The following is a 14454-nucleotide window of genomic DNA, read 5'->3' on the forward strand; positions in this document are numbered from 1 at the left end:
AGATTATATAATCCAGTTTTAATTAAACTAATCATCACAAAATGGAGAAGGGGGCTTAAAACATTGCTGCTAAGAATCTTAGATTGAAGAATACAGGCATAAAAACAGCAAAATGAAAATGGCAGGACTCTGATAGAGTCAGAATCTAGAATAGAGGTTACCAGGGGAATGGGTGGGACTAGGGACTGGGGAGTTAAGGCTTAAAATGTACAGGGTTCCTATCCAAACAATAGAAATGTTTTGGTGATGTTAGCACAATATCGTCAAGGTTATTAAAAGCACTGAAATATATGTATATCTGACTGTGATTAAAGGAAGAAATGTCAGATTGCATATACGTAGCAGAATAATTTTTTTAAAAAACCCATGGAATCACGCTGCACAAACAGTGAGCCCTGAGATAAGTCATGGACTATAGCTAATAGTATAATTATAAAAGTGTTCTATCATCAGTTGTAACAAATATTCTGCACCAATGCATGCTGTCGATAACAGGGTGGTATATGGAAATCCTGTATTTATGAATAATTGCTCTGTACATCCAAAACTTTATGCTAAATTTTTTATAACTAAAAATGGTAGGACTGGTTGGTGCAACGATGGCTCATTGGCAGACTTCTCGCCTGCCATGCCGGAGACCCAGGTTCGATTCCTGGTGCCTGCCCATGCAAAAAAAAAAGGCAGGACTGACATTGCTCCTTCACATAAGAGCTTTTGTCAGCAATAAAACAACACAGAAACATTGACAAACAAATCAGAGAGTAAATCAACTAAAATATTTTTCAATGACCAACCAAGACTGAAATAATGGCCTTCCATCCCCTACCAATGATGCTGAATCTCACCTTACAATTTCTAAACCTGCTGTTAATTCATCTTTACCTTATCTTTTTTGAGCTTATACTTTTTATGGATTTGTAATGTATAGAACACATCAGTGAAGTAATGCACATACAACTTGCAAATAAACATACTTAAAGAAGGAGTTCAAAAATGTTCTACCGCTGGGTACCCACTCACAAAGTACTTTATTTCTTTAAGTTGTCGTTTTTTCCAGTTTAGACCTTTTAGACCACAACACACATGACCAAGTTGGCGTAAAGCTGAATTTCCACTGCCAGTCTGGCCAGTTGCTATCGCTAACATCCTCCATACATTTTTAAAGTCTCTAAGACTATCAAAAATCTTTGCCTTTGCCGTACCAACTCTAAAGGCTAGAAGCCAGTGCACACTAGTCCTACAAAACTCCATGAAGCCCACATGGAGTGGCTCTCGGGAAGGTGGCCGTGGCATGCCTCTTTAGCGCTGTGGAAGCTATGCCAAAGAAGAGAGGACAGCTGTGTGCCACCTCGTCTGCAAAGACATTCCTATGAATCACCTCACGAAATGCTCATCCCTTAGTGGCATGACTGGGACAGAATTTACAGTTATCATCCACTTTTCGTAGTTGTGCTAACTAAAGGAAGGTTGACTAATTTTCCAATGATTACACTGATGTTAAATGTTATAGCCAAGATTCAACTCTGATCCAGAGACCTATATTACGCTACTTTACACTCATAATAACAGTTTTATATAATATTATTAGTAACATTTCCTTGCAACAAACTCAAAGTTAATTTTTTAAGTTGTTGCATTTATACATGATTTCGTTTCATCATGGAATTAAATATTTTCCAGAACACATCATGGATCTAATAAAAAACATCAAAAGTGCATTACAATTGTATTTATAGGAATTTATGTTTACAATCAGACTTTAAAAATTCACTTTACCAGAGCTGTGAAGCTAACTACCTTAAATCCATTTTTACATGAAGCAAGGCATAAACAATAAGGAAATAAAATGCATACAGCTTACCATTTACTCAGATGTAGCTGAGGTTATAAGTACTAAAACTCCTAGCACCAAAGGCAAAGAAAAATTTCAGCTAGTGACCCAGATAATCCCAAATATTCAGATAGCTAGCAATGAGAAGAGAAAAAAAAAAAAAAAAACAGGGACAGCTGAGTGAATTCTTTAATTGTTAATGTAGCTGTATTATTACTATGTATTAATTAAGGTTTTTAAGGAAGGAGAGAAAAGCCTAGTGAGTTGCAGTAATACAATTCTGTGGCTTTTTAGTAAAGTACAGCAAGTGAAAGTATTGGAGGGGGAAAAGAGAAATGGCAATTTCAATAGAGAAATGCTCTTGAGGACCAATTCCTTTATGTGATTCTGTGTTCTTGGCTGTACAAGTTGAGAACTCTTGTGTTTCTCTTCCCAGATGTCCCCATTATAAATACCCAAGCCGTGATTTTTAGAACACTATAATTTATAAAGTGCAGTCCATACCACACAGACTCAGAGGCCACTTTGCTATCATGGCTATTTTATCTTTGACAAGCTATCATGTTTATCTTTGTAAACACTTTGTTAAATATTGCTCTATCTGAAAAAGAAAAATTCAGTTTTCAAACAACTCGGTTCAACTGTCCAACATACAAATTTTGTACTAAAACAAAAATATCACTTGATTAGACTCTGTAATTTTATTGCCGACATCATCTTGACTTGAATGGCATAAGATGCATAGAACTTAACAATGCTTGGAAAAAGTAGAAAGAATTTCTAGGAATGTAAGGAGGAGGTTTCCTGCTTTATTTATCCCACATCAATAACTGTTAATGTTGCCTTGTTTCTTCTCAAAAAAGCTTCCCTCACTTTTTTCCCTAGCAATTCAGACTTTAAGGAAAGCATCTCACGGATATGTTTTGTTATTCCAGTTTGAAAAAGAAGTTCAGTTTTTTTATACCAATTGTTATACCATAAGCTTTTTCTTTTAGAAAGAGCAATGGCATTGTGAATTAAAGGTTCTTATATTTTAAACTAATTATTTAAAATCATGGTAACTAATATTTTCTTATAGCCAAGAATTTGTATATGTTTCCTTGATTGGGCTTCTTCATGCAGTGAAATATCAGTTCTAAAAATCACTGAATTGAGTAAACCAAAAAAAAAAAAACAAGCTATGTGGTTATTTGGATCCAACCCCCCACACACACACTTTCCTGTTTTTAGACAAAGAGAACCAGATCTTGCCCAACCAAACTTGATTTTTCTGATTTGTGTTTCTACATTCCTCCTTTCTTATTTTTTTTTTTTGTTGTTGCAGTCTTCTCTAAGCCATCACTTCATAACTACAGTTAGAGAAAACACTCACTTATTTTCTCTCATTTTGCGTTTTAACAGAGTTTTATTTAGATGGACCACATGCAATCTCACAGAAAAAAATATTTTCTGGTTGATTCTGCAGAGGGTAGGCAATCTATCCAGGACATTGTTTGGTTGCAACCCATTACAAATAGGCAATCCTATTACCTACAAAGGTATTAGGAAAATGCTCCCAGCTGAAAGCACTCATCCAATTCCAATTGTTATTTAGAAGTTGAAAATACTAAGAGCAAGTATTGTTCCAGGAGCTACTGTTTAAAACAATGCAAGGCCTGTTTAAAGTGAAAAATCGGCACTTAAAAATCTGAGTTGGTTTAAAAAATAATAACTATGCATCCAAAAAAAGAATTTCTAAAGAAGCATTTATATGCCAGACACATGTTTTTAATTTTAATAACATTGGCTTACCTAAATGAATATGTAAGAACCCAATGATTGCTCTCTATATTATATTTTTTGACTATTATTCTATTTGAATGAGTTTTCAAAGTGTTTAATGAATAATAATGTAGAAAAACTATATACCTGTCAGTAAAAAAGTTGCTGTGGTTTGTGGACATTTCAAAATGCTGTGATGAGAAAGATGCTGTTAAATATTGAAAACTGCTCTGATTTAAAAGAAATGAATGTAGCCATACCCTTATAAGCTAATATCAAATAAAAAGTAATCCTTTTCCCTCTACAATTGTATTTGTTGGCATTTATATGAAAATAGTAATGCTTTAAGGCTATTTTCATGGTTGTTCACTTAACATGGGATTAATATCACAATGTTCATAATTATCTCAGATCACCATTTGAAAGTGGTGTGGTAAAGCACGCTAATGGTTAAGACATTCTAGCAGTTTTAATACTAAACAGATTAACACACATGAAAGTAATATTATAAAATTTGTGCACTGAATAATAAGCCAGACCAATTTTGAGGGTGAAGAGAAAATTCTTAAGAAATGGTACCCTTTCTAGCTACTTCATCTTATTTCTTGAAGTACTGATGTAATCTGTCATCTGAAAAGTTCTACTGGAAATACACATGGATGTGCAAGTCTATATGGCCCGAAGTCATATTCTTTAGCTTTGTCCCTCCTCAATTTTAGAAAACTGTCATTTCTGAGGTTTACTTTAAATAAAATTGAGGACCAAAATACTGTAATAGTTGGGTGACCCAGAATAGAGAAGCTACAATCCAGTTGGGATTATAAACCAATAATTTCTAAAGTGAGAGATTGCTTATTGGCCATAATGGCCAAGAATTTATTTTATGACCTCCAGCAAACAAAATAGGTCCATACTCTACACATTTGTAAAGAATAAAGAAGCATAGTTTATTATGTACTCCACAGCCTCATAAAAATATTTCTCTGCCTCAACATTCCCACCTCCTTCAGAAATCCACGTGCGAAGAAAGTGGAAAGTCATTTAGAAAGTAACAGAAACTCAAAAACTTATTACCCACCTCATGCCCATCTTTCCTGAATCCATACGAAAAGCTGACTTTCCATCCAAGACCTAATCATCCAATAATCCTCCTTATAGACGGCTATATGGGTCAGGGTGGGGCGTGAAATCGTGGGAACTAAATTGAATGCAACAAATGCAGATGCTTCTCAGCAGATACGGAAAGTGGGTATTAAAAGGCAGTATCTGTATAACTTCAGCTGTTCCTGGAAAGGGCGGGGAGGGGGTCAGGGATTTAAATCATGTTGTTTCCACTTATGCAGAAAGATTCCATAAAAAGAGATTTATTATATTTTCCTTTTGAAATGTAGTATTTGTTTTTTACTTTAAAAGTGCTCCTCGGAATAGAGCAGAGTAAATATTACGATTTTGTTAAGCAGCAGCCAAGATTTAATTGTCTGTGAAATATAAGGCTTAGGACCTGATTTAAGTTAACTACTGTTCTGCTGATACAAACTAGGCTGTGCCTGCGCGGTGACGAGCCTACCCAGGGGCTGATTTACACAGACTAGTGACCCCTCAAGAATTAAAAGTGGGCTGGGGGCTGCCACACGCCGGCAGGAGCCGCGGGCGGGAGCCCATCCAAAGGGCTTGGAGCTTTACTCTCTGCAGCAGATTTAGGGTGACTTCGTACCAAAAGTCAAACAAGAATAAGCAGCTATGGAAAATATAACAAATCATACTAGCAGTTTAACAGCGAGGGAGACGGGGAAATTCACTGCTAACATATACTGAAAAGGGAAAGAAAGGGGGAGAAAAAAAAAAAAAAAGCATGTAACCGGGACAGAAGAGAGGGGAAAGCAAGGGGGCAGAGAGCAAGCTGGGCAAGGGCGCAGCATTGAATTCCATTTGTGAATTGCAACTTTCGTTGCAAATTTTTGGGGTCTGCCTCTGTGGCTCCGCCAGGAGCCCAGGGCTCTCCTTGGGCGCTGCCCTGCGTCAGCAGAGCACCCGCCGCCCCTCCCGCGCCTGCCCCGGCGCCCCCACCTCCTTCTCCCTCCTGCGGCTCGGCGGGTCGCCTCCTTCACCCTCGGAGGGTGCAGAGGAGAAAGCGGACGCCTGCAGAATTGCCCCGGTGGCACCGCAGCCACAAGCGAGCCCGTAATTGCAAAGCAAACAAGGCTGAAATATTGGATTGGTCTCAATCGTGACAAGATCTACGCTTTTGCCGCCAATTTGTTTGTGCAGCTCTATTTAAAGGCACTTGATTGAGGAAACGTTGAAAATAGCGGTGAGGGTTTCCCTAATGAGACCTCAGGAGGGAAGCGGCGGCCTTCGCCCGGCTCTGGGGGCGCGACGGGGGTGGGGGGCGGGAGTGGGGGGGGGGCGGTTAACCCCTTCCTGCCCGCCTTGGGCGAAACGGCCTGGAGACGAGCTGAGGCGTCACTGCGCCCGGGAGCCGTGACCTACCCGGGCCTGAGCGGCGGGGAGCCGAGGAAGGGGTGGACAGCAAGATGAAAATGTAACCGGATGGATGGGGCAGCCCAGCAGTCACACCCGTGGCCGGGGAGCCGGCGGCCTAAATCTAGGCTGGCGTGGCGGCCCTGGCCCGGCCCGTGTTCCGAGTTCCGCGCGCGCCCACGGTCCTGCGAGGGCCGCGGCCCTGGTGATCCCCGCCCGGCAGCGCATCTGGAGGAGGTGGCAGGCGGCGCCGGGAGGGCACACCTGGCCCAGCTGCACCCAACGCGGTCGGATTGAGTCTTGCTGGGGCTGGAAGGGAAAGGAGAAGAAGCCGTGGAGGCAGGAAGAGAAATTCCATGAATGCTCATGGAGCTCAGCCTGTGCGCCTGGCAACTTGCTCTTTTGTACGCCTTGGTCTCCCTCCGTCTTCCCTACACAAGCCCGAGTTCGGTGTCACCACCCCCGTTGTTCAGATGGGGAAACTGAGGCTTAGAGAGATTGAGAGGGTTGCGCGAGGTCACCCAGCCAGTCTGCGGGTGTCTGGGAGTCTGTCCCGCCCAGCTTTTATTCCGGAGCTCAGGATTTTGGAAGGGGATACCTGGCCTCGGAAACAGCGCCCGCTGCCACGGACCCAAAGCCAGCGCAGTGGTTCAGAGGGAAGGTCTGTTCCCTAGTGGACTACTCTCAAGCTCCTCTACCAGCTCCAATAGCTTTCAAAATAAAAACAATCCATTCAACTGCAACTGGAACATGCGGGATTCGCCATATTTCTCTCAATCTTCCCCTTTATGCAGGCTGTTTAAGAACTTGCTGGGTGCAATGCTTTGAGGGGTCCCCAAGGAGCCCAGTTAGAGGTGTGAAAAGACGTTTGCTCAGAGATCTTCCAGAGGGAAGACGAGTGGAGCATGAGAGAGGAGCTCAGAAGAGAAGAGAGGAGCTTGATTGGCGGGGGGGGGGGAGAAAGAGTGGAAGCTGTGTCTGGAGAGGCTTTCCAGGAGGATTTCAATTGGGCCTTGAAGAAACAAAGATGGGTGGATTTCTTGAGATGGGTTGCTGGAGAGCCATGTTGGCCAGCCAAGGGGTGCCAGATTGGCAGTTGGGTACAACGCGGGAGTCGCACTTCACCACCTGCAGCTGCCTACCAGCTGCCACTCCACCTTGGAGAGCAGGGAGTTGCTGCCACCAGGGCCAAAGTTCCAATTGCTCCTAGGACTGAAAGCCTAGGGTTTGGGGGTGACACCCGTGGCTGGACTTTGACTCTTTCTGAGCCATGGAGATGGGTGTCTGGCAAATGGCTTTAGAGACATGCCCACCAGAGCCCACCTGAGCCCACCAGAGCTCCTAACTGCTCCAGCCACACAATCTCCTGCTTTGTGGAATCTGGTCAGAGATGTACCTTGGCCAATCTGAAGTTTGTCTTTCTTGGACTCCCAGGCAGATGCAGACTCCGAAAGCCAAGACCCCCAGGGGAGGAGGAAAGGGGTGGGGGAGGACTAGTTTTGGTTGTACTTCCCAGAATGAACTGCACTTTCTGTCAGCAAAACAAAAAAGTATCAGTCACACCGATTTAGCGAAGTTTCTAAATATGTTCTGAATGGAATTCTGCTTTTTTGTTTTTTTTAATGCAACCAATTCCTTCGTTTGAAGTTGAATGATGTGCAAACAGAAAGTAATTCCCTTTTTTTCCTCGAGGTTTTGGCCTGCTTAGCTTTAGTGGGCACTCACACAAGAATTAAAGAGAAAACCATTCTCTTCTGGAAAATGGAACAAAGTTGCACCTCTCCAATCACAGTGCAGATGTATAATCTGTAACAACAAATTAACCTCCTAGTGCTGCGCATTTCCAGCAAGCATCCTGCCTTCTCTGTTTATATTATAACTTTTCTGCCTGCAATTATTTTTATTTTAATTTTCTGTCACTTTAACAGAAGCCAGAGCCTTTTCTTTTAATGTTTTGTACACAACATGTTCGTTTTGATAAGATGTTCTTTCCTATCCTCTTTTAGCTTGCCTTTCCTTGTTTAGAGTTCAGTATCAGGAGTTTCTAATATTTCTCCCTCTTTTTTGAAAGAACTTGTCCCTGTCTTGCTTTATTTGTTTGTGTGAAATTTAGTTTGAAAGGAGATCAGAGAGAGCAGGAGGGGTTTGTAATAAGAGAATGACCGAATGACCCAAAGGCTGATTATCTATCATTAACTGGAGACTTGGTGTACCCAAATTACCAGGAAGACCTCAGTCTCCCGGATCCTTACCAGGCCAAAAAGGCGAGCATGGAATGCACACACTGCAACAAGCTTGTGGCGTTGCAACTGGGGGCACTCCTCACACAACATTTTCTTAAGGAGGTTTCCTTCAAAACTCCACTCTAGTTCAGTGGGCAAGTTTATGAGATTCTGTCATGCTAGACACAGGTAGAAACCTCTGCCAAAAGACTAAGTTTAACGTTTCTGTAACAAAGTCTTTTGTGTTGTTTCATTGGGAGCAAAATTGCAGTTAATTGTCTAAGCTCCAGAGAATATTGAGAAATCAAGCCAAGTGGCTTTTGATCTGCTCATACTGCTAAACCCAAGCCTTGTAAAAATCGAGGTTTTCCATTAATATTGACAATAAAAGTGTTTCTTTTTGTTAACCTGAAACCTAACCATCCTGGCTCGAGTCCCTTTTCTATAAGCAAAAGCCCCAGAAGAAAGTAGAAAAGGTCTGGAAGAAACTGCCAGGGCTAAAGAAATATGTCTCTGTGAATTTGCAAAGGAAGCTACAGAGCACAACTTCCCAGGAATGCAAGAACCGCTGCAGTTATAACTGGGAATCTCAAGCCACAAGCAGGCCTTTCCTCAAATAAACGGCTTCTCCAAGGCTCCACATTTTAAGTTGTCATTTTCTTTGATATTGTATTTTAGACCCCTGACTGCTGTCTATGACTTACTGTTCCCATAGAGTATATATGCCAAATCCCAATGACTTCCTCATCTTGAATGTTACATGATTGCCTCCTGGCTCGGAAGAAAATCTTGCTGATGTGTATGCAATTTGCTAGAAACAAGAGTGTTGATGAGTATTTCACATAAATCACTTGGGATGTATTTTCTTATGCCACTTTTGCTCTAAATTCTATTGCTATTTTTCTACTAAGTAGCAAAGATCAGATTTACAGTACCTCCTAGGTCTAATGTAATGATATTAATAACATTTCCCATGAATATATCATGTTGCCTCTTGTGAGGCCCTTTCATTGACCCCTTCAGTCTGAGTAAGTATTTTAGTTTCACACTCAGTCTTTACATATCTAACAAAGTATCTAGATCTTCATTATCAATGAAAACTTTTCAGAGCAGCAGAGACTCTCCAATCTACTAGCTGATTTGGGGATCCGGTCCTTGGTTCTTTGGAGAAAATGCAAATGCCACTGTCTGTAAAGCTGCATAGTAGGATCTTTCTTTAAAAACTTAAAGCTGAACCAGTATCTCATTCTTCCTCTCTAGTCTCAGGTTCAGTGACATCAAAAACCTCCTACCTATAAACATAACTGGAGGGCAAATTAAGGGAGAGGAGGAAGGGGAAAAGAGAGAAGCTAAATGGAGAGAAGAGATTTACAGGGAGCAAGCAAGTCTTGATTTTCTCCACTGAGTTAAATGATTCTTAATCATAACTGGACCTAAAGATTCATGAGCAAGCAGTCCCTCCACTTTCACCAAAGCAGCTAGACCAGTCATTACCCTCTCCCCAAATCGCTACTGATTTGTTCTGGACCCGGAAAAGGAGGGGAGGGGGACCACTCACTAAATGCCCTGCCCCCATCTGGACTCCAAAAAGAAATTACTCAAGAGAACTAAAACCTCCTAAGAGCCATGGATAGCTTTTTCAGCTCTTCACTTCTGAAACCAGCCTAAAGGTCCAATCAAACCCCAGTCTCCTTTGTAGGTGTGTACTTTGAGCAGCACCACATTTTTTGGAGCCTCTCTCACATGCCATGTCCAAAGACAACTCTTTCTGAAAAGGAAAACAAGAAAGGGAGGGACTACAAAACCCGGGTTAGAGGGAGATCTTTGCCACCACTCAGATGATATGCCTGTCCTGAGTACCCTAAAGGCTCTAGGACGAAGTGGCTAACACATAAATTGACTCAGTCCCACGCAGACAGGAATATAAAGCCATCAGGGGGTGGCAGGAAGCGCGGTCCTAGGAAGGGTAGGCCTGGCTTTACAGCTCCAAGAACCCCTTACTTTCCTGTCATCTTCTGGTTTTGATGCCCTTTCTAGGGCTTCTTAGCATTTTCTGAAGTGTACTGTATATCAAAGCACTACGATATTTAAAGGAACACTTAGAGTCACTTCTCGTCTACTGGTTGAGAAAACAAGGTAAAAGGAGATCGAGAAACGAGGAAGCGAATTGTGCCGTAATTCCACAAACATAAAATGTGTGTTTATGACCGTCCGGCCTGGTTCTTTTCAGGTCCAGTTTATTTTGAGTTCTCATGAGCAAAACACAAGATACAAACTGCTCTTGCTTTTGAAATAATAAATACCCTGAAAAGAGCTGTATTTTCCCTAAAAACAGACCGAAGTTTAAAAAAATATTTAGGTTAAACTAGATTGATTTTTAAAGTAATATCTCACAAGACCAAAATGTTTGCAAGGGAGTGTTCAGCCTCTCCCGTGTTCTTTGAATCTCTTCCAGGGGGAAGCGGTGGGAGTGAAGGGAAGAAGACAAGAGACATGGGCGAAAAATAAATGTTTGGACCCGTTTCTGTTGGCTGGAGGCAGATGTGAGGCGCGGCGCAGTGGGCTACATCAGCTACAACCACGACAGTAGGCAAGAATCACAGACATTCCCCCAACCCCGGCTGCCTCCCTCGCGAAGGGACCCGGCGGCGCTGGGCGGCCTGGGGGAAGAGGTGCGAGCAGCCCGCTCTCCCTGGACTCTTCCCGCAGACACCCAGGGCGGCCCCCGCCCCCACCCTTGCCTCTCCCGGGGCTTCCTGAGGACTCTGAGCATGTGCCCCTCGCGCAGACCAGGGCTAGAGGGTGGGGCCTCACGGCTGACACCTAAACAGACCCCTTTCCTCCTCCTTTTTGCCCTTAACCAGCAGCAGTAATATCTCCTCCATCATCATCACTTCCCAGGAGGCGAGGTCACCTAAATTGAGAGCAAACCCTAGAGGACATCTTGGCCTCACTACCTTCCAGAGCAAAGCAGGCTCAGCCAGCGCTCTGGGATAGCTGCAGCAAAACGTGCCATACACGACGCAAAGAAGAGAAAGTGCACCGTTTTGGCCGTGTCTTTAGGGTGGGGTTTGGCTGGTCAAGGCCAGGCTGGCCTCTCTACAGTTGGGGATGCCACAAGAGCTGCCCAATTTGTCCTCTCAGTCCAAGCTGCCTATAGGCCCTTCCCTGAGACTGTAGCATCTGGGTTTCGGTTTCTGAGATACCTGAAGCCATGGACATTAGGACCGCAGTAATTAACTGATAATAACTCGGTCAATGAGAACTGGTGTTCCAATTAGCATCTCGTATGACTTTTTACTCTCTTATATAGTTCCTTTCTTTTTATCATTTGCCATGCTATCTGGAGGCATAAAGAAATTTGCCTACTTTTTAGCATTATTATTTCAATTAAAAGAGCACAGGACAGGCTGGGGGTGGCAAGTTCTGAGGTCTTCTCCACTGGGGCTATTTTTCCAACCCCCCAACCAAGCCAAACCAAAGCCTGATTTCTACCTCCTTCCTTCAGATCCCAAAACGCCATCCAGGTTTGAGAGCAGACCACCAATTACTTTCCCTGAAGTTCTATCTGTTCCCGGCTCAGATGCAACCAACATCTTACTTTGTCTACGTGCTTCAGAAGCCTAGACCTGCTTTTATAAACAGACTTTTTCCTAATGTATCAAATGTCAAAGGATTGAACTCGGCGTATTTACACGTCCAGGGTTTGCCTTCCCGGTGGAACTGTAAACAGAACGCAGCACACTTCTTGTGTTCTTTCCTTGAAGAACCAAATCTTAAAAAAGGCTATCCTTTTGCTCGAAACTGCAGATTCACCTAAGTCGTGGCAGGCTTCGAATCTGTAGGGCGCTGTTTTGTTCCAAGCCCTGGCACTTACCGGCGGGCCTGACCTCCGCTACTCCCCACCCCGGGTCTCTGCCTTTAGACGCTCTGCTGGGGGCGTCCGGGAAAGTGACCCTTTGCTGAGGGGACAGAGGGGACCCAGTACCGACTCCCTGCCAAGGTTTTCACAGCCCTCGGAGTGCCCTCGGGTGCTCTACCGCCCAGGCGCGGCAAACCTAAAAGAAATATTTCTCCGTGCCGCTGCCCGAGGCTTGAGGATGGCCGCGGGTGGAGACGGGCCCTGCGACCGTAGGTGCCCCCCGCCCTGCCCACGTGCGCCCCGCCCGCGTCTTCCACCCCCGAACCAGGCACACCTGGCGGGCCGGGGAGTTGACAGAAGGGTCTGTTCTCCCCGAACCTTTCACGTGTGAGGAGCCCGGGTCTCCCCTGGCGGCCTGGAGCCGGACTCTGCCTGCCTGCCAGGGGCGAGGCGCAGAACGCAGCGGCTGGCGTCCCCCGGGCGACCCTCGCGGGCCCGGCGGCGGGTCCCAGGCGGGGGCGAACGGCGCGCTCGCAGGCCGCCATGGCCCGGCCCGGCTCCTCTGCGCTCGGCTCTGCGGCTCTCGCTCCACCGCCCGGCCCGTGGGCTCCTGTGGACGCCCTTCTCCACGCCGGTGTCCAGGAGGCCGCAGCACCCACACGCACCGAGCCCCGCGGGGGAGGCCGCCGCCGCCGCCCTGTCCGCCCCGCAGCCGCCACAGCCTTCCAAGGACGCGCGCGCCACGCGGGCGCCACGGCCCCTCCGCCCCGCGGGCCGGCGACTTACACGTGGGGAGCCCCTTTCCGGTGGAACGTCTTCAAGATCCGCAGGGCGAGCAGTCTAAACATCCACGAGCCGTCCTCCCGGCCTGCCTCTTAAACTGCCGTTTAATGGTTCCCCTCCGATAACTTAACCTCCTTTCCACAGATGCCCGATTTTATGGGGGAGGCAGGAATGCAGAGATATATTTATATGTTTGTTCATAAAAACTGGAAAATAAGCTCTGAACACGCTGTAAAAAATATTCAGTTACTTACCAAGCAGGCTAGTTAAACCCGAGCCACGCCGGTACCCGCCGCACCGCGGGTTCGGGCCGACGAGGTGCCGGCGCTTGGAAATCGCCCGGGGTCTTCGCTGGGGACGGTCTCCCGGGAGGATATGGAAATCGCGTTTACAGTGGGCTCCAGCGGGGTCCAGGGTTCGCCCCCGCCGTCTCCAAAAGGCACGCGGGAGCGGGTCAGCTACCCTCGGTGGCCTGGAGCGGGGCCCGCGGTGGGTGAGTAGAGAGCCACCGACGCGGGCGTTTCCAGCGGGGGCCCCGCCAGGGCGGACTGGGCTCTCCTCGCCGCGCCCGGCCCCCGGCCAGGAGCCAGCGCCCGCTCCCCGTCGCCCCTTCGTGGGGGCGCTCGCGACCCCCGCACACAACTGCGCCTCGCTGCCTGCTTACTTTCTCGGTTACCTGCAAAACACTTCGAAAAGTAATATCTGAGGTTTTGTTGTTGCTGATGCTGTTGTTTGGAACTAGAAAAGAAAGCGTAGTTATACTGTACCTTGTGCAGGGAGAGGCTTCAATATTTGAGACTTGGGCAAAAATATTTTAATAGTGAAGCATCTGTTAAACACTTGCATTAACCTCTGGCTGATAAAAAAGTTTTTTTAACCCTGCCCCCCCCCCCCCCCGTTTTAATTATCTTATGGTTATGAAAGGGCAGCCAATCAGGAAAGAGGAGCTCCGCAATTAGCAACGCGAACATCAAAAAGTTTTATTGCGGAGAGCGCGAGGCACCGCCCCCGGCGCCCGGCGATTGGCGTGCCGAGCCTCTGACGACATATATTAACCCGAGCTGTCCTAAAGATGTAGCTGTACATGGAGATCTCGCTGGGAAAATCCGTTCGCTCCCCTTGCGGCGACCAGCCCCAGAGATCCGCCGCCGCAGCGACCCGGGACCCCCCTCGCCCGCCGCTCAGGGCCCTCGAGGAGCGCGAGTCGCGGCCTTCGCGCCCCAAGGCGCCTGCTGGACTCCAGGAGACCCTTACCCCCAAAGAAGCAGCGGATCTGAGAAAATGGATGCGCTGAGATCGCTCTGAAATCCCTCCGAGAGTGGCCAAGAGGAGCGAGGACGCGTTACCCACAGCTAAAATCACATTCAAGGACCAAAACAACCACCACCACCAAACAACTAATTAAAGCGCTAAGCGCCCAAGGACCCAGAACAGGCTGGTGGGGGGAGGGGAAGGGGCGCGAAGGGGAGGGTCGCCCGGAGGTGGCTTCGCGGTGAGCGGTCGACCCGCGCGCC

At 46.1% G+C, this 14454-nt stretch overlaps 1 long non-coding RNA gene across 7 annotated transcripts in view; it reads right to left on the bottom strand.

The window, feature by feature from the left end:
- LOC143669690 (uncharacterized) overlaps positions 1–13982 on the bottom strand; it is a 72951-nt gene extending 58969 nt beyond the window's left edge. Inside the window, exons 1-2 of one of the 7 annotated variants that reach the window (XR_013168987.1) lie at positions 13708–13966; positions 13195–13616 (exon numbers count right to left, since the gene is read on the bottom strand). This is a non-coding gene — a long non-coding RNA (uncharacterized LOC143669690). Of the gene's footprint in view, positions 1–12943; positions 13075–13194 lie in introns of all 7 variants that reach the window. The other 6 variants (XR_013168986.1, XR_013168985.1, XR_013168983.1 and 3 more) reach the window with 6 other exon arrangements.
- Positions 13983–14454: the final 472 nt, after the last annotated feature.

The sequence above is a fragment of the Tamandua tetradactyla genome, chromosome 26, assembly GCF_023851605.1.
Source record: "Tamandua tetradactyla isolate mTamTet1 chromosome 26, mTamTet1.pri, whole genome shotgun sequence".
NCBI classification, from domain to species: Eukaryota; Metazoa; Chordata; class Mammalia; order Pilosa; family Myrmecophagidae; genus Tamandua; species Tamandua tetradactyla.